Here is a 19,448-nt window from a genome sequence, read left to right as displayed (position 1 = left end):
CTGGAGGTTGGCATTGGTGCTGCAGTAGGAGAGTGGCCCACTCCCTTGACCAATAGACCCCTTCCCTGAGGCTTCTGGAAGCCCTCGGCCTTTGTATATCCCGTGAGCACACAGAGCTACCTTTTCAGTTTGTGCATCCTAATGGCTTCAAGAACTGTTTGCCAAGAAACAGGGACAATATAATATGCACATATATATTTCTTATTCTAAACCTCGGCATCACACCTTTCTAGGATTTCACCCTTCAGGTCAGCTCTTACGGACATTCGTGTAAATTGGGTATCTCTGGGTACCAGTGCCCTAATCTGCAGCATGTGGTTGGTCCTAAAGCCTGTCGGGTGAAGGGTGGTTCTTGGGGCTCAGCACTGCCCTGTTGGTGGGGGTAACTCCAGAATGACCAGGCGGAGGTAGGTGCTCCAGAGCCTGGGGAAAAGAGCAAGAGTTTTGATGCAGACACAGCCTGGTCACCTCTTCCCTCTGCTGTTTTATTTGTGTAACATTGAGTAAGTCATGCACTCTTCTAGGGTTTCTGACTGGACCATTGTGAGGCTTAAGTGTGTCTGGGAGTAAAGAGTTTGTTGTGCAGTGCTCAGCACACAGAAAACCTGTGGTAAATGTATTTATTTCAGCTTTAGGCCTAACCACGGGCCAGGCAGGTTTGCTGAGTGTATCTCAGGCTCGTGTGAAAATTCTGGAGGAAGAAACTAGTGAGTCACCCATGCAAGGTCACATTCTAGTTTCCACGCCAGGCTGGCTGGCAGGTAACTCTGGATGAAGTGTGTCCCTTGAGCCATTGTCATCTGACCATCAATGAGATACCTTTAAGCTCACTCTCACACTTGGCCCATGGGAAAACAGAGCTGAACTTCACCTCTGGCTCCAGTTTCTGCTGATGAGGTGTCCTGGGGAAGCCCCTTGCTCACTGAGGTTCCCTCACCATCTTCATCATCAGGGTTCCCCCACAGGACACTGAGGGTTGGAAAGATGGAGACACAGATATCCCCAGTGGGATGGGACTCCCTAAACGGTACTCCCGAGAATTCCCACAAGGACTAGGCTGAAATCATTGCTGAGCACGGAGCCTGACCCTACAGGGGCCAGGTTGGGAGCTGGGAGCCAGTCTAGGAGAGAGTATGAAAAGTGAAGGCCTCGCCCATGCCACAGAAAACCCAGCCTCACTCCTTGCTAAGCCTGAGGGGAGCACTCATTTCTTCACTGGGCCCTTTCTGTAGTGAACCCTAAGAAAATGGAGGCCCCCAAAGTCCAGTGTGTAATCCAGCGGGATCACAGAAAGTGGCAGGCCATCCCCTTTTAGAGAAAAGGCACACTTTTCTCTAAAGAACGACAGCCTGGTGACCTTTGGGCTCCCGGGCCTTCTTACAAGAGCGATGGGAGGAATGGAGATTTGGCACACAGTCATAGTCCCTGTACTTCAGAGTTCACACCCCACCATATCTTTAAAGCTAGCAGGCACACTCCTTCACCAAACATGGTAGACACCCTGTTTGTCATCCAGGTACATTAAAGGGACTCACAAAAAGACAGAGAGAAAGTCAGACCCTTTCTGAGGAGGACCCGGCACCCTTTCGCCTCATGCTACCCTGTGGGAGCACTGCTCTCATCTCACCTCCCACCCGTGCAACCCCTCAAGGCCTCTAACTGCCCAGAGGGTTTTCTCTCTCTCCACTGCCATTCCAACACTGGGCTTGAGATGCTGAGATGCTGAGGTGAGGACACTGAGGTGAGGACACTGAGGCCGAGGTAGGACACTGAGGTGAGGACACAGATGCCAAGGTAGGACACTGAGGCTGAGGTGAGGACACTGAGGCTGAGGTGAGGACACAGAGGCTGAGGTGAGGACACTGAGGCTGAGGTGAGGACACAGAGGCTGAGGTGAGGACACTGCGGCTGAGGTGAGGACACAGATGCTGAGGTGAGGACACTGAGGCTGAGGTGAGGACACTGAGGCTGAGGTGAGGACACAGATGCTAAGGTGAGGACACTGAGGCTGAGGTGAGGACACTGAGGTGAGGACACCGAGGCTGAGGTGAGGACACAGATGCTGAGGTAGAACACTAAGGCTGAGGTGAGGGCACTGAGGCTAAGGTGAGGACGCTGAGGCTGAGGTGAGGACACTGAGGTGAGGACAGCCCTGACCATGAGGTGGAGTTAGGGTACACTGACTTTCTTCTGCACATCCATATCTACCATAGTTTTTCATTCATAATGAGACACAGCAATGAACAATAGTGAATCCCAAGGAGCACTTGCAGGAACAAGCAGTAATGATACGCTGCTTTGTTCTAGAATTCTCCACTTCGTGTCTTTTGATCTCAGTTGACCATGGCTTACTGAAACCGAGGAATGTTTAAAATGTGGATATGGTGACCGCTCTACAGGGGCTTCAAGTAAATATGAATGGGTGGCCTCTGCCTGCTTCTAGCATCCAGTGAGATCTGCATTATCCTCTCCTGCTCTCGTCCCCAAGTGCTTTCAGGGAAGGTAGGCACTAACTAAATTTCCAGAGTGGCCAGCACCATCTAATCCCTTTAATGTGTCACTGCCCCTCAGGTTCTTCTCTGGAACCAAGGGAACAGACTGAGGCTGTGTACATTATGATTCTCGCTGTTCCCTGGACTCGGCTGTTTTCTTTTGACTGTTTTTGGAATAGGAAATAGCAGCCATTGGTGTTTTCCTAGGAAGGGAAGCTCTTTCCATCTACTCTCAGCTTGGGTAGCTGCTGTAGCTCTGGGTCCCTTCTCTGTTCTGGGCACAATGGGGACATACATAAATATTAATTACTGCTGGTACATTACCAACAGAAAACGGAAAGACCCTTGTAAGGCAGTGGTGACCCTAGAAATCCCAGAAGCTGTGCTGGATATGTGACCAGGACAGACAGTCACAAGACATTAAAAAGCAGCTTGTCTTCTCACACTCAGCACTTGCAATAAAGCAAGAGTGCCATTGTCTGAGCTGTGGCTGGCGCTGGGGAAAAACTGGGGAGTGGGGTAAGGGCAGGCATCTCTGCCTTCCACAAGGGCATTCTGAGAATACTGGTCTCCGGTGGGAGCCTCGTTTTCCACATATAGGCCATACCAACCTGAGCAGCACACAGATCTCCTGCTGTCCCGATCTTCTGGGTGCAGCTTTTGAGGCCAGGGTCCTAGAGGAAGGCGGAACTGCTGATGGGAGAGGAGCTGTGGTCAGCAGCATGGGAGAGGCAGCAGGCGTGGTGGCCAGCAACCCTGGCTTCCTAGGAATTGGGGTCAGAGAGACATCTCAGTGGCCAACAGTCTACAAGGCTGCTTGTAAGCCTGTGTCTGTAACAACCATGTCCAGCAGGGTCCCTAGCCCCGCCTAGTGTGTCAGGGATAGAAGGTGACACAGGGAGACACTGGTTCTTTCTTTGAAAGTGCTCACTGCACATCTTTCCCCTTCTATGAACGTAAATTTATCTCCCTCGTCCCCTCCCTTTCCATGTATGGAAGAGACCCACAGAGAGTGGAGGAAGGAGGGGCATGGCAAGCAGAGTGGGAACAGGAGAGTAAAGCTTCTTTCTTGTTGCTGCTGCATGGGGTATGTTTCTTGGGGGGCTGCTTCCCCACTGTCTCTTAAGCCCTGTTTGCTCTGAGCTGCCCATGGACCTCTCCGGCCCCCTCACCTAACCCTAACCCTCACATAGTGACTGTGGTAGCCAGGCCCAGGCTGGCATCTATTGTGTCTTCTGTTGACTGAAGGGGAGCTTGGGTTTTGTTCTTGCTTTCTCGGTCCAGGGAATGTCCTTTCTCAGCCACTGACTGGAGGCCTGGTGTTTGGGAGACAGGGCCAGGCAGTGCGGCTGCGGGTGGAGCCGCCAACTCTGCTTAGGCAGAGCTCCTGCAAACTGCTGGGTCAGCTTTCCTTCACTCAGAAATGCCTGCATGAAATAGACACTTACGGGAGAGGCTTATTTTGGCTCCTAGTTTTGGAAATTTTAGTGCATGGTTCTCCAGCCTAATGCAAGCATGACTGAGGTTGACATGGTTTCCGGTCACACAAGAACATACGTGTGCAAACACCCGAGTGTGCACACATACAGACAGGAACAGGCCTCAGGAGGAGGGCATAAAGTCACGAGGGCAATGAGCTGTGTGTATACATAACTAGGGTGGAAGAGCGCTTGCAAGATACGCCGCATGTGTGACTTTCCAGGAGGCTGTTGTCATCCAGAGCCAAATGAACTTTATAATCGGGATTTGGGATGAAGGATAAGATTTAGGCAAGGGAAAGAGAAGAAAGGCCACAGCAGACTCACAAGGAACCTGTAGTGAAAATTCTGGAATTTTGGTGTCTTTTAAAAACACAAAAATGTTACATGTTTTCATTTTAATCCCTGGTGGGGGTGGGGGCTGCTTTGCCTGTCTGCAGCAGCTGAGGATGATTGGCCTCGTGCTCTGGCGGAGGCGTGGTTTGCCAGCTGCGGGTAGTGTCTGCAATCAGTGATGGTTGGGATTCTAGGGACTTCTCAGCAGGTTATAAATGCTGGGCCCCCCGGCAGGTGGGGTTGGTCACGCAGGGAGCTTGGTTTGTGGGCGGTGACGTTCAAAGAAGAAATGAGAAGAACGAAATTAGATTCCAAGATCTCACTCTCCCCTCCATCCTTCTCTCCGGTCTAGTGAGAGGGATGAAGCCAGGGGCTAAAGGTGGGAAGGGAAGAACCCACAAAGTGGCAAAGAGTGAAAGTCAACAACAGGAACCAACATCACAGGAAAGGTGCAAGAGCTAAGGCCGAAGGAGGTAGATGAAAGGCGAGCAGTGACCCCCGAAAGAAGTCAGGGCCTAGAAAGACACAGACCCCCTTGACAGCCAGAGCAACATCCGACGTCACTAATGCTTACACTACCTGGCTCTTCCTCCGGTCTTCCATAAATGGCTTCTTTGAGCACCAGAACTCTCCCACTCTTCCTCCATCAAGTCACACATATACACACACTCACACTCACACACTCACACTCAATGCTTGTACACATGCTCCCCTTGAGTCTCAGAACAGCGCCTCTTTTATGGAAAGGCTTAGAGTTAACTGTGTACTTTGACCTTTGCCCCTGTTAGTCATCTCAGAGGAAAGTTGTCTCCTTCTGTGCCAAGGTGTTGTGCGCAACCCATGTGCTCAGCCAACGCTGGCCACATCTGAGGAAGAAGGAAGGGCTCTTTCCTGCTGTCTCCTGCACAAGTCTTTCAGTTCATCTGACATTTTAGCTACTGGGCAGAAGTAAGTAGATGGAATTAAAGACCCTATGAAGCAGGCCCAATCGCTGAGCAGTAGTGTCAGGAAGCTGACCCACCAGAGAGCTCTCACAGGAAACGGTCTCACCTTGAATGTGTCACACCCTTGTAATTCTAGTTTGCTCAGGGTCTGCAGGACATTCCCCTCACCGCTTCACAGATGCCCTTACTGATTCCTAAAAGAATGCCACCCTTCTGGTCATAAACTGAATACCAAAGATGCCCCCGGAAGAAGGCCCATTTAAGTCACTACCCTCCAAAGGTGGCTGAAGAGCAAAGACTACACAAGCATTGATTCGGTGTGCGGGGTGAGAGTGAAGAACTGGGCAGCGTGAGGTAAAATGTGAAGTCTTAAAGTAGCAGAGCCCAGGACTAAATTCCATCCCCATGTGTTTGCTCTAGGTTGTCTCAGAGCTTTGTGCACAGCACTGAAGATGCCAAAATCACACATGGCATCGACCTCACAGCGAGGGCCCTGGGCCATTGGCACTGACACGGAGGGAGGCACAGGGAGGAAGGAGCCTAGGAAGAAAGGGTGGGTGTTGACCTCGGGGCGTGGCATCAGGACGGGGTAGAAGTATACTCATTCTTGTGGTTGTGTTCAGGCAGCCACAGGCACTTTGAGCCTGTGCCCAGCTAACACATGATGCACGATGGATTCACATAGGGAGAGCAGAAACACTTTAGGAAAAAAATAATAAAAGTTCCCAGGTGGTGTCAGATAGAAGGTATGATCAGACAAGTATGTGCGTGTTGGGGGGGGAGACAAAGAGAGAGACTGAAACTTAATACAATCTTCTTGTATTTTCTGATCCTCTTTCTCTCTGCTTTCACCCAGTTTTCCTCCTGCTCCACAGTGGATCTTCTCCTCTACATAGCTCTGCTCACAACAAGTGAATCTTATGAGTTAAATTGGTTTCCTAAATTCCTGTTGAAGCCTTGACCCTTGCCCCCATACCTCAGAATGTGCCATTTATTTTCTGGAAAGGAAGTGCTTTCCAGGTCCAAGATAGAAATACAGTGCTGTGGTCAGATTGTGGACGTCTTAAGAGGTCCATGTGCTGCAGGCTTGCCTGCCAGCCCTACCCCAGCCTGTGGTGCCACTGGCAAGAGCAGGAAGCTGGCCTGGTGGACTTAGTCACTTGGAGCCTGCCCTGGCAGCGGACACATCTCTTTCCTGGTTCCCACTGCAGGCAAATGGGCCTCCTTCACCGCGTGCCCACCCTCACGCTCACTCCGGCTTCCATGAACTGACATCTGTGAAACAGCCAGAATAAACCTCCCCTTGGTGGAAGTTGATGATTTTAGGCATCATGACAGAAAGCTGACTGACACTGGAGGACAGATGTGGTCAGTTAAGTGCAGTAATTCTGGAGTGAGGTGGCCCCTAACCAGATATGATCGGCGTCTTACAAAATGGGGTCTGGGGGGATATCCCACCACACAGACCCACGAGGAAAGCCAGGGGAACATCAAGGCCACCACAGCGCAAGCCAAGGCGCCCTAGGAACTGGCAAGGGGCCACAGCAAGCCCCTCCTGACCCTTCCAGAAGCAAGTCCTCTGTTCATGCTGGCCACAGGCGGCCAGGCTTGGATCCGAGAGGCAGCGCTTCTCTGTTGTTTAAGCCCCATCAGTTCCAGGCACATTGTTTCAGTGGCTGCAACAAACCCCTGTGAGGCATTTCTCCCTGCTCTGCGTTCACCCTCCACTTCTATCCCCACACCGCCTCATCTGTCTTGCTTAGCCGGAAGGTCCCAAACGCCTTAGAAATCTGTGGTTGGTTTGCGTTTAGTAACCGCGTTTGAGGCCTGTGATCCCTTTCTGTGAACCCCGCTCCAGGCTTCCCTGGGCCCTCTTTCGTTTTCTCCTGCTTACCCCGGTACCGAGGCACAGACCTCCCGGGCAGTCTCTGACCTCCGAATTGTGCGTCCCTCCCTGTGCTGGCCCTCAAAGCCTCGTTCCTCTCCCTCCATTTCAAGCTCACCTCCACTCCCTTCCTAGGTTGGACCCGTCTTGCAGAACTATCTTTCTGCAGTGGAAATCTTATGACATCACTCGCCAGCTTGCAATCTGTCAGAGCCTGCAGCCAAACGTCAAGGTCCCAGCCCACCGTGACCTAACTTCCTTGCCATCCACCACAGGGCATCGGTCCTCGCTGCTTCTGCTCTGCCCCTATAGCCACATTCAGGATCAGCTCCAAAATCCGAACGCCCGTCTGAGCGGCGGGGGAGGGAGTGGGAAGGGGGGGCCTTTGCATTCCAGAGAGATCGAAAATCCCCGTCTGTGCCCTCCCCAGCGCCGCCCTGCGTTTCTTTGACGGTAATCTTACAGGGTCGGTCTTCCTGGCACAACCCACACGAGACTGTAGAGCCCTGGAGAGTAGTGCGACTTCCGAGGTGAGGAAGGGACGGGGTGGGGGAGCAGCTGTTTGGAGCGCGGAAAGCCCCCCTCCCGTCCCCGGTTCCAGCGCTGGCTGTATCACAGCCGACCCCTGCAGTGGAGCTGCAGCGGAGGCCGAGCTGCGCCGCCCCGCCCCGGCCGGCGGGGGTGCTCCGGCTGAAGTCACTTCCCCCGCGGGGACGGAGCGCGCTCGGCGGGGCGGGCGCTGGGGGAGGTGGTGGCGGAGGATGGGGCTTCCGCAGCCGACCTGAAACCCCGCGGCCGCGGATTGGCGCATCCCGCCGGGCCTCAGTCACCGGAGCGGCGGCGGCGCGGGGCACCGACCGGCGTGCTCGTGCGCGGCCCTTCGTGCGCGCGGCGGCGGCGGCGCGGGCACCGACCGGGACCGGCCTCCGCGCGAGGCTTATGGAGAGCAGATGCCGCGCTGCCCCGGGACCGAGCGCGGCATGGCCCTGACCCGGAGCGCGGCCGGCTGGCACCGACCCCGCGGAGGCAGGGCCCGGGCGCGGCCCCGGAGGCCAGCCCCGTTCCTCGCGTCCGCGCCCTCGGCCATCACGCACACGGCGCCCTGCGAGCCAGCCGCGTGACCTTGATTCCGCGGGGGACGTGAGCGCGGACACCGGGGTCCGCGGCCGCCTGAGGTCCGGTGCGAGCAGCCGCCGCCAGGGTGAGTGTCCCCGAGGCTGGCGGCGTGCGGGGCGTGGGCACCCCGGCTTGGGCAGCTTGGCGGGCTCTGCACTGCTCGCCGCGGACCCCCTGCCGTCCCTGACCTGCCAGAAGCGCTTGCGAAGTCCTTTGGTCCTGGACAAGAAAGCTATTCTGTAATCTTAAAGCTGGGAAATGGCTGGCTTCCTCCCCTTTAATTAATTAATAAGTTAATTAATTAATTCCCTATATCTTTTCCTTTCAAAAGATGTTCTTTCTCTTCGAAGGGTCTGCTCAGCTCCATCCCCTTCCGGTTAGTTTCCAAGCTAACCCTCTGAGCAAGCTCGCGCTACCCTTCTGGTTTACTGAAGGAGGGAGATGCTTCCTCTTGAGGCTTTTTGATTGTTGTACGTTGGAAACTGCATGCTGCTGTCAGGAGGTACAGCGCCGGAGGCGGGGAGGAACCCCTAAGAAATGCCTGTCAGATGCAAAGCATTCCACGAACCCCAGATCTTTTCCTACCTGCAATCCGATCAGTTCCCGGGAGCGACTGGCTTGTTTTCTGCGCCCCTTTACTCTGGCGAGGGCACAGACAGCGTTAGCTTCAAACGCACTTTTTTGTTTTGTTTTTTCATTTTTTGGGTGTGTTTGTTTATTATGAGGCTCTAAGGATCAAACGCCTGGCTGAACTAAGGAGCTGCTCCAGCTGGCAAATGCTTTTTGTAAATAGTCTGCTTCAGAGCATTTGGAGTTTGGGGAGTCTAAAGATTAGACTAGACACTAGGATGGACATGAGAGGCTCTTCTTCTGACAGCATGCACATCTATGCACCCCTGTGTGTGTGTGTGTGCGCGCGCGCACACACACACACACACACACACAGAGCCCAGGTTTCCTTCTAAGATGAAGCTTAACCTTCACATCTGTATTCTTAAAATACAGTCATCAGCTCAGCACATCATAACTAGTATTTCCAGATTCCTTTCCGGGGGCGGGAGTCCCTGTGCTGGATCGCACATGACCTCTAGTCTCAGATTTCCACTTGATTCCACCCTTGGCAGAGCTAGCACCTGTCCTTCAACTCCAAGAAACAAAAGGGAGGGGCTGATTCAGAGTGCCTGGCCCACCACAGCCTTGACCAAAGACATAGAGCATTTTATAGCCTTTTTATGACACACTTTACATTCCCATCCTGTTAAAACGTATGTTCATATAATGATTAAAGCTCAGTTATGAAGGACACACTCCGCTTTCTTCTGCCTTGGGTAAATGTGGAGTTTTGATGAGATGGGCAGGGCCTTCTACACAGAAGGGTCACTCCATAGCTCACCGGCTTCATTTCAGCATTTTCTTTTCCTAGCAGCCTCCTATCTCTTCCCTCCCTCATTTGTAGAATTCTGTTTCACTCAATTGCCACCACCTCATTTTGGATTTTGTCACGTACAATGCCATCATCTTTTTGTTATCAATGTTTGTTTAGGTGAAAATGGTCCTTATCAGTATATTTTTGAGAACATTTACCCAAACCCTGCCTTTAGTTTTCTAGAAAACTCTCTCTAAAATAAACAGTATAGTATCTGTCAAAAATAACTGTGGCATCCATATTGCGAATTATTCTTGGATCATGATGTTACTGTTGGCTTATATGGATTATTATTTGGTAAGATTGTAGTTTTTATTTTGTACTGAAATCCAAGTAGAAGGAATCTCTCATAGGACACTAAATATAAATGGGTTAGAAAATATGATCATGAATGTCTCTTGCTCTGACCTTTTCTCTGATCTGTCCTTGGACTGAATTCTGTCCGTTGACTCTTCGGGAATCGCTGACTGCTGCCAAGCAGGTCAAGAGTGTGTGTCTGTGGGTGTGTCAGTAACTTACTACTCTTCAAATTCTTTACCGTGAAAATTTGGCTCATTCAAGGGAGATAACACAACTGCGTAATATTCGCAACTTCTAAGGAAGCTTTGAAGATGAAATTTCGGGATCCTGAAAGGAAGATATCAGAATAGTCTCTTTTCCTCACCAGTGCTTAAAATAAGGTTGCTTAGTTTATCCCATATCTATCATAAACAATAAATAAGTTAGCTTGATTATCTTACACACTGAAAGTTTATTCTGGCAGGTTCCTAAGAAATGCCTTTTTATGCAGCTTCTAATGGTGAAGGCTGGGACAATGATGACATTCTGGAGAAAAATCACTCCGGAGAGTCTGCTTGAGTGGCCTGCCTGTGAGAGTTATCAGAAGCACCTGAGTCAGATTGAGGCCTTATCAGACCTTTATCAATATTAAAGTTGGATGTCTGCATCCGAGGCTCCCATAGCTAAGAATCTCACCTACAGATGTTGCCTCCTTGCTGATATTCATTACTCAGTGAGGCCTGTCATAGTAGCATGACCCCACTGAACAAGCACCTCCCCCCCCCGTGTTTTGTTTGGTCACTGTTCCCTAAACAACATAGCAGGACTGTAATTCAAAACTGCATAGGCACTGCAAGCAATCGGAGATGACTTGAAGAGAGCTGAGGACAGGCAAATAGTATGTGGTTTTATAGACGAAACTTACTCATCTGCAGAGTTCATTTTCCCCGGGGTGAAGATGGCCTTGAACCAACCCCTTTAGATGCCAAAGCATTGCTATTTCTTATATTACTACATACTAGACATTAAGATTGAGTGGCTAGTTAGCAAGTCTTTTTAAAAATCCCACTTTAAAAAAATGAGTTTGATGTGGTTTTTTGTTTTGTTTTTTTTCTGGAAAAAAGAGATATTTAAGTCCCATCATGTGGACAGTCTTTGATTTTAGAGTGAAAAGAACTGACAACTGCAACTTTTGAGATAACAGAAAATTAAGGGGGACAAATTGCTGAACCAAGCCAGTGTTTTTATGCCGTTTGTGGGGTTTGATAGAAGTCAAACCTCAGAATCAGCGTATATGTTGGCACATATTAAATTTTCCTCACAATGGTTGCTTCCTATATTAAGCTAGGATTTTTTTTGTACATCCTGCTGTTGGCTCTCAACTTAATGATAGAACAGAAATATTCCCTCTGTAGAATTTCCACTATTTCCATTTTGCCTAAAACACTGCGTGTCTACATAAAATTTACGTACACAGTATGGCTGGCCCTGGGAGCTTCAGATGTCTTTGGGTCTGTGGATGAGAAGGGCAGAGTTTGCTTCCTGGCATACTTGAAGCAGGGCTTCATCCTTAGCTCCACATGAGAAGAGAAATGCCTTTCTTTCTTCCCCGACTCAGCCAAAATCAGCGCATCTGTCTGTATTGCCATCAATCTATGGTGGACTTAGAAATGTGCAGATGGCCACTGCTGGTGAGACCTTCCTTCTGCTTAGCTGTGCTTAGCTGTAGCAAATGAATAAACGAATCCACCGAGACCCAGCTTCCGGACCCAGCTTTAGAAGCAGTTTGAAGAGGATGCTAGAGAGTTGGAGCAGGACCACTGGGAAGTAATTAGCTTTTTTAAATTACTGCTTCGGTGTGTAAATGTCTTTCAGGCTTCAGAATGTCTGCTGTCTTAGGGATGCCCCTTTCCTCCCTTTAAATGTATCCATCAGTTTAAACTAATGTATCAAGAGAGGCATAAAATCATTCTTACCTTTGGGTCTCTCCCTTTTGGACCTGGACCAACATTGTAGAATTCTCTGTGTTTGTTTGTTTGTTTCAGGAATGGTGATTTTATATCAAAAAAATGGTAAGTTTCAGATCAGGCTTCTGTAGAACAATCCAATGTGAGACCAAAAAGTGGTGGAAAAGTTAGAGCGAAGTTTTGTTTTGTTTGTGGGTTTTGGCTTCACACATGCTAACAGTGAACTGTACAAGTGTTCCTTTGGATGATTCTGCCCTGGCTGGCAGAAGGAAGGAAAGGGGCCTTTGAAGCCCCTGTCCAGTCTGTGAAGCCAAACAGATTTATGGAGAAAATGTCACATTTCAGGGCCCTGCTCTGTGACCTGGAAGTGCAGCCATGAGCTGCTCTGTGACCTGGAAGTGCAGCCATGAGTGAGTACACAGGCCCAGCAGTGTACCGAGGAGAATCTAAGCCTGGAAAGCGTTCTTCAAGCATCAGTGATGTCTTTTGAGTAGCTACCAGGGAGCTTCCTTCTTCCATCTATTTAGGAATTTCCTCCAAAGCTTTCCCTCCAGTTGGAAATGGTGGTGCTCCTCTGTGTCTGTCATGTGTCACCATTCCTATGGAGACATGAACACATTGTCACCATTCCTATGGAGACATGAACACATGTCTCCTCAGCCCAGACAGGGAATCAACTACCAATCAATGTAAGGATACCACCAGAGTCCAATTTGGTGAACTAATGAGTTTTATTGGGGTTACTTACAGGAGCAGAGATGACTCAAACACACTGCCTCCCCAAACCCCAGCTCACCAAAGCTAGAAACCTGCAGCATACACGTGACACAGGTTACAGGCCTGTCAGCATGCGGGAGAGGGTCTCTGTGAGGCCTAGGTGGTCTAAGCATCCTTTGGTTGCTAGGCAGGTTGCTGCTTCTTCCAGGTGGCTCAGCTAGTCCTTCCTCATTTCAGGCAGCTTGGCTGGCCTCCGTTTCTTCCAGGCGGCTCTGATCTGAGTCTCTCTGGAACAGCTCAGCTTGTCTGAGAGCCTTCTAGGCAGGTCAGCTGGTCAGGTGCCTTGGCTGGTCTGAGAGAGTTACCCTGCAGGTTGAAATGTTTGGCTTTTCTTTAGAGTATCCTATGTCTTAACAAACATCCCTCTAAACCGGAGGTTTATAGGAGGAAAAAGCTACCACAGCACCTGTCGCCCCACCCAGCACAGCAGTTAGCTCTTGGTGGCTGAGGCAGAAGTACTAGACTTTTGAAGCCAGCCTGTCTTCTTTTTGGAACTTGGAGGCCTTTTTAGAGGTTCATGTATAAATCCTGTCTGGGAGAATCTAGAGGCCCCTGGCACTGGGTTATGCTTCCTTTGGTGGTAAAAAGCATCATCTTGAATCTTTAAACATAATTAAAGTGCTCTGGCATGTGTTGCTTACGCTCAAGACTCTTGGTAGGTTCGGCCTTGCTCCCAGGGCTTGCTCAGGTCCCAGTCAGTTTTGTAGTCGCTTTGCGTGGGGTGGGTAGTTGCAAAATGACCCTTAATAGGAGTGTTGCCGGAGAGTAGGTGGGAGGTACTCCTGAGCTTTGCAGTAATTGAGAAGATGATATCAGGCCCCTGTAATCACGAAAATAGCCTCTCAGACTAAACAAAGACAGAGCCGTCTCCTTTGACTACATGCAATTTATTTAAATTAGCGTTGCACATTCTGCAATGGTCTGAAGCCATAATATGAAGCTGGCACAGTGAAGAAGTTTTCTGGGCCTTTGCTGAGGGATGAAAGGGAAAGGGCTCAGCCACACTGAACAGGATTTGCATCTTGTTAGCCTCTCCGCATGTCTCTGGCCACTGGAGGACAATAGAGAGTGGAAGTCTCTGTTTTCAGCCAGACAGTCTGCCTGGGTTTATGATTCTGCTGGGAACTAGGAGCCTGGGTGAGGAGAGAGGGCAGCAAGAATTTTCAGGACACTCAAAAGAAGGACAGCTTGGGGTCAGGCCTGACCCCCCTCATTCTTGCAGTGTGAACCTGGCAGTGCAGCTTGCCTTGGCTGCATCACGGCCTCACTAGTCACGGAAGGATCTCTTTAGTATTTTCATGTGAATAGTTTTCTTCTAGATCTGAGCCACTGACTCGTCTTTGGCATGCAGCCTGTGTCCAGGATACCTCCCTCCACCCAGAGCCCTGGATCCTGCTTCAGGAAGGCAAAATAGCAACCATGTTAGTCAAAGAAAGATGAGGTAGAATCAAACCCTGTTTGCAATGTAAATGCATACTTTGAGTCCTGCTTGCACCAATACTTTTCATGGCCAAGCAACGGTCCTGCAAAGAGTAGACTAAAGGGTTAATCAGCGGGGCCTGAAGGCTTCGGGACTGACTGCTTGCTACCCACAAACACCTATGTGAATTGGAGACGCTCCATCTGATGACCTTCCCTCTGCTCCTTCCTTCTAAGTTTGAGTCATCCTTACCTCCCCATTTGCTCACTCACATCCTGGCTCTAGTTAGTACCTCCTGGCTCTCTAGGCCAGAGGTCACCAGCCACTGCACTTGTCATGGTTGAGATGAGCAGTGCTGAGTAGCTTGAGGACAGTTTTAAGTACAGGGCCAAGTAAGCACCAGTGAGAAAGACTAAGCAGGCTAGGAATTCATACTTGGTTTACGAAGCTCTGTAGAAGGTTATGGGACTGTCAGCATTATGACTGCCGGGGCAGCACAAATGGCAAAAATATGCTGGATGTCTTTATCATCTAACTCTTTGCCAATAATGGACCCAGTGATCAAAACCAAATTGAAATTCTCCCTTGCAAAGCTGTTTCCCCCTCACGAGGACAATACGTTACCATCTGTGTAGCTCACAGGCTACAGCACAATGGGCCGAGCTCACAAATGGACTCTTTCATTCCAGGCATGCGGCTGCCACCCACTCTGGGTGCGCTGAAGTGGCAGGGAGCCATTTGCCCAAGGGAGGGATGAATGGAGGCCGGTCAGTCCTTTTCCATTTTTCCTTATTCTCTGCTATAAAGCAGCAACTACCTTCAGAGTTTCTTCATCTCCCCCCTCTGCCCTGTGCAGTTCTCTATCCAGAAACCTGAAGTACAAACTAATCCATGCCTGAAGGCTAAAACCCACTCTGCCCAAACTAGCTACCAAAACAGCAGAAAAACCTAATGGGGCCACAGGTATGGCTCAGTGGTATAACAGAAGCTTAACCTGTGTCCGGTCCTGGGCTCATCTGTGCATCAAAAACAAAAAACAAACAAATAAAAAAAAAAAAAAACCCAACAAAACAAAAACCCAAAACCCCAGCTACAACCCCAGTCCTGCCTCACTTGTAGTAGTCTCATCAGATAATAAAATACTCATTTTTTCAGGGATTTCCTTTAGAAATATTTTGCTTGTAAGTTACATAAAGTATTCTGGTGAATTTTTAATAAACACTGATTCCAGATCAAATTCATACATATTCATATTGCCTACTCCCTCCCTCCCTCCTTCATTCCTCCCTCCCTCTCTCCTTCTCTTCCTCCCTTCCTTCCTACCTTCCTTCTCTCTTTCTCTCTACTGGCATTGAACCCAGAAACTTGCCATGCTACTGTGAGCTCTACTACTGAGCTGCACCCCAGCCCCACCCCCACCCCTAGTTCAGGTTACTTCCTAAAGAACCTTTAAATAACCAGAATAGGAACATTTTTTAAGAATTTGCTTTCAATAGTTAGAGCATTTTCTGTTTCTGTCATGGAGGAAGACAGATTTATGGGGTTATAAAATTGAGAATTCCATCTGCCTAGGAGCTGGTTTGCATTTGTAATGCAGAACAAAATATTCTTGGCATGCTTGAGGCCAAGACAGGATGCTCCATGCTAAACCTCAGTCAAGAAAGAACTAAGTAAATCATTTTCCTAGATGTCTTCTAAGCCTCTTGCTCTTTCTCAAGCCTCTTGGATTCGCTGCAGTGACATTAACTCTTCTATGAAGAACCTGCCAAGCTCCAAACTTCCTTAATCAGACACCCTGCTGGAACCTCTTGATGCTGGTCAGGAGGTCCAGGAAGGTACAAAAGACCCCAGACCTTCCGCTTGTACCCCGAGACCACCAGGGCTTAGCCTGTGACTTTACAAACACTGACTGCTGCAGGAGCCAGAGCTTATAGCCACAGCTTCACAATTGCCACAGTCTTTGGCCAGAGTGTATCAATTTCAGAGCAAATATCAAAAGTGATACAGGAGAAAACAGTTCAGCCGAGAGGTAGAGGAGGGAGAAATTGAAGGCCCAGGCCAGCTTCACCTGCTTCTCTGAGCTAAGTGAGCACTGCCTCGCACTATCCCCTCCCCCTAAAATGTCCATGTATTCCCTTCAAAACAGAAACAGTTAACTTCAAATTAAACTCAGATGGAGGCTTTCAGAAAGTTTGGTGGTTTGAGACTGTAAATACCAAACATATGGTCTTTGTGTTCCGATACAGTCCGCCTTATTTGAAACAGGCAGCGAGACCAGGGCTCGCCCTTGATCTGCAGTGCTCAGGGGACAAACTGTGCTGAGACACTTTGCTGGATTTCCATTCTGCTTTCCCAGCCTGGTTAGCACCCGTGGTTAACGTTCAGCTTTAAATCAGTAGAATTCAAATTAAGAAGGAAACACAACCCACAAACAAGCAAACATTGAACTCTTGGCTTAGGATAACACATTACAGTGTGTGTGTGTGTGTGTGTGTGTGTGTGTGTGTGTGTGTGTGCTCGCGAGCGCGTGCACCAGAGCTGTTTATTGGATGCTGTGGATGATTTCTCCCTGGAGCCTTGGATACTGAAGCTGCCAGGAAGACTGAACTGATAGCCTCCCGTCTCTTTCTTATTTATGGAGGTCATCCTGTTGACCCACCAAGACATGCTTGGCCATTTCCTTCACTCTTTCTACCACTCTTTATTAGTCATGAAATTTATTGGCCCCAGTGGCATGAATCTAGAAGAACCTGCTTCCTCAGCTCAAGCCCATAATTTCTTCAGTGTGTCAGGTAACTAACTGGGCTCACTGAGATCAGAACAGTGATTTGCTCTCAGAGTTGAGGAAGAAGGTCCCTTTAACAAATCCCTTTCAGGGGTGGGGGCGGGGCTCCGTGGAAGAGTGCTTGCTTACCTGTGTGTGCCAGACCCTGGCTTCCATCCCCAGCACCTCAGGCACAGAACGAGACACAAGCAAATCCCTATCTCTACGACACTTTTGTGATGGAACATGCTGGAAGGAAAGCTCCATGAATTGAGTGACAAAGGGAGCACCAATACTCCCACCTAGGGCATCCTTCTCACTAGACCTGACTCCTAATTGAATGATATGTGATGACATAGTGCCAGGAGCCAGGACGGAAGAGCACTTGCTCAGCATGCCCAGAGTCCTGTGTTCTACCTGTGGTGATAATCAAAATAGAACTGTGGAAGACTCTACATGAAAGTGTCTCAGCTAGGGGTTCTATCGCTGTAATGGAACACCATGACCAAAAAGCAAGCAGGGGAGGAAAGAGTTTATTTGTTTATTTGGCTTACACTTCCACATGGCTGCTCATCACTGAAGGAAGCCAGGACAGGAACTCAGACAGGGCAAGATCCTAGAAACAGGAGCTGATGCAGAGACCACGGAGGGGTGCTGCTCACTGGCTTGCTCTTTATGGCTAGCTCAGCTGCTTTCTCATAGAACCCAGGATCACCAGCTTAGGGGTGGCACCACCACAATAGGCTAGGCCCTCCCCCATCAATCACTGATTTTAAAAAATGCCTTACAGCCGAATCTTATGGAGGCTTTCTCAATAGACGGTCCCTTCTTTCAGATAACTCTAGCTTGTGTTGAGTTGGTATAAGACCTGCCAGCACAGAAAGCATATCGTACAGTGAAAAAAGATCTAAGAAGGGGTCCTGAGGAGCGACCAATAATGATGGAGAAGAGAAGTGTGGGGGAGGAAGGTTAATAAGCTGTTAGGAGCATCAAAGGTTGGAATCAGTAAACAGGCATGCCTGAGGATGACTCATCAGTGTCAGTGTGGAGAGGTCCCAGTAATGAAGACAAGGTCGGAGAGGCCTTCAGTGTGATCCTGATGGTCAGGCACGCAGAATGCATGGGTAATGCTGAGAGCTATGACAGGGACTGTTCCGCGCCTCTCATCTAGCTGCGGTAGCCTTCCACATTCCTTGGCTTCTCCCCATCACTGCATTGTCTTCTCTCTGTATGTCTCTGTACCCATCTTTCCCCCTGTCATAAGAACACCAGTCAGAGCAGTGCCCGCCCTGATGCCCCCACTCAAACTTGGTTGTCTCTGCGAAGACCCACACAGTCTCCCTCGCCACAGACAGCTTGATTAACAAGCTGCAGCTTTACCATGACATGATGACACTATATATCCAGTGGACACTGAACTTTGAAATCTTTTTTCATTTTATGTGTGTGAGTGTTTGCTCGCATGTGCATTTGTGTATCACATGTGTGTGCTATGCTGGAGGTTACCAGAAGATGGAGCCAGATCCCCTGGACCTGGAGTTATAAATGGCCGTTAGCCACCATGCAGGGGCTGGGATTGAAACTGAATCTTCTAGAGGAGGGCCAGTGCTCTTAACTGCTCAGCCACCTCTCCAGCTCTGAATTCTTGTTTTGGACGTTATCTGAGGTGACACTATGACGTTGGACCATCTTGGGCCATGGCACTGGGCCATGCTCTCAAGCCACAGCAACGCGGACCACCCCGTCAGCTCACGAGCGCAGCGGGAAGGAGCGAACACTCTGGATGGCACTGCCCATTGCCTGGACTTTTAGGGTCTCAAATACAACGTTCTTGAGTAAACTCGGCTCTCGGTGACTTTGCCCCACAGTAGGCAGGGGCAACAGCCCTGCACAGCCTTCCTGCACCGGCTAGTCACGGCCTAGTCACGCTAGGCTAACGTGCTGGGTATGGGGAGGGGTTGCTGCACTGCCTAATCACAGCATTTCCAACTTCAGGAGGGTTTATGGGGCTGTGACCCCAGCGTGAGTCAGAGAGCGCTGTACCCTGGGAGGTCACCTTGTGAGATGTCAGCACAGCAGGTGGGGCTCAGTCTGGCAGGGGCCTCTACAGTGCTGAGCAGAAGAGTGAGGCTCTGAAAGCAGAAAGTTCTGGCAAAGGTAGGCTGAACACAGAGTGGCGAATGCACCAGAGGGAGGGAAGCTCTGCCGGGGGGTGAGGGGTGGCTTAGAAGAAAGCAAGGGGAAGCAAAGGGAAGAAGTCTTAAGCAGTAGCAGTGGCCGTGTGTTTGGGGTGTGGCACGTGTGCCCTAGAGCACCTTGACTTTGCCGCTTCTTCTGATCTGCAGGACTGGGAAGCCAGTGTCCATTTTCACAGTTTGTGGCTGAGGAGGATTCAGGAAGCGATCACCCCCACCAGGGTCTAGTGCTGCCAGAGGGAGGAGAGAAGGGTGATGCCCAGCAGCACGTGTGTTAGAGTGGAGGCTGTGACAGGCATTTGGAGATGGCTCCTGGGCCAGCTGTCCTCCCTTCGGACCCGGATTTGGGATCTGGATGCTCAGCAGCCT

The 19,448-nt window shown here is 49.9% G+C and overlaps 1 protein-coding gene across 6 annotated transcripts in view; it reads left to right on the top strand.

Annotated features, from left to right (window-relative positions):
* Positions 1 to 19,448, top strand: part of Trim2 (tripartite motif containing 2) — a 131,676-nt gene that overhangs the window by 30,872 nt on the left and 81,356 nt on the right. Inside the window, exon 1 of one of the 6 annotated variants that reach the window (XM_060378506.1) lies at positions 7,466 to 7,665. The exons of 4 other annotated variants lie outside the window; for them this stretch is intronic. The gene's annotated coding sequence lies outside the window, so the exon portion shown is untranslated. Of the gene's footprint in view, positions 1 to 7,465; positions 7,666 to 7,831; positions 8,337 to 19,448 lie in introns of those variants that run through there. One more of the 6 variants, XM_060378504.1, reaches the window with a different exon arrangement.

The sequence above is a fragment of the Meriones unguiculatus genome, chromosome 2 (genome assembly GCF_030254825.1).
Source record: "Meriones unguiculatus strain TT.TT164.6M chromosome 2, Bangor_MerUng_6.1, whole genome shotgun sequence".
Lineage (NCBI taxonomy): Eukaryota > Metazoa > Chordata > Mammalia > Rodentia > Muridae > Meriones > Meriones unguiculatus.
This window is presented reverse-complemented; position numbering and strand designations above follow the sequence as displayed.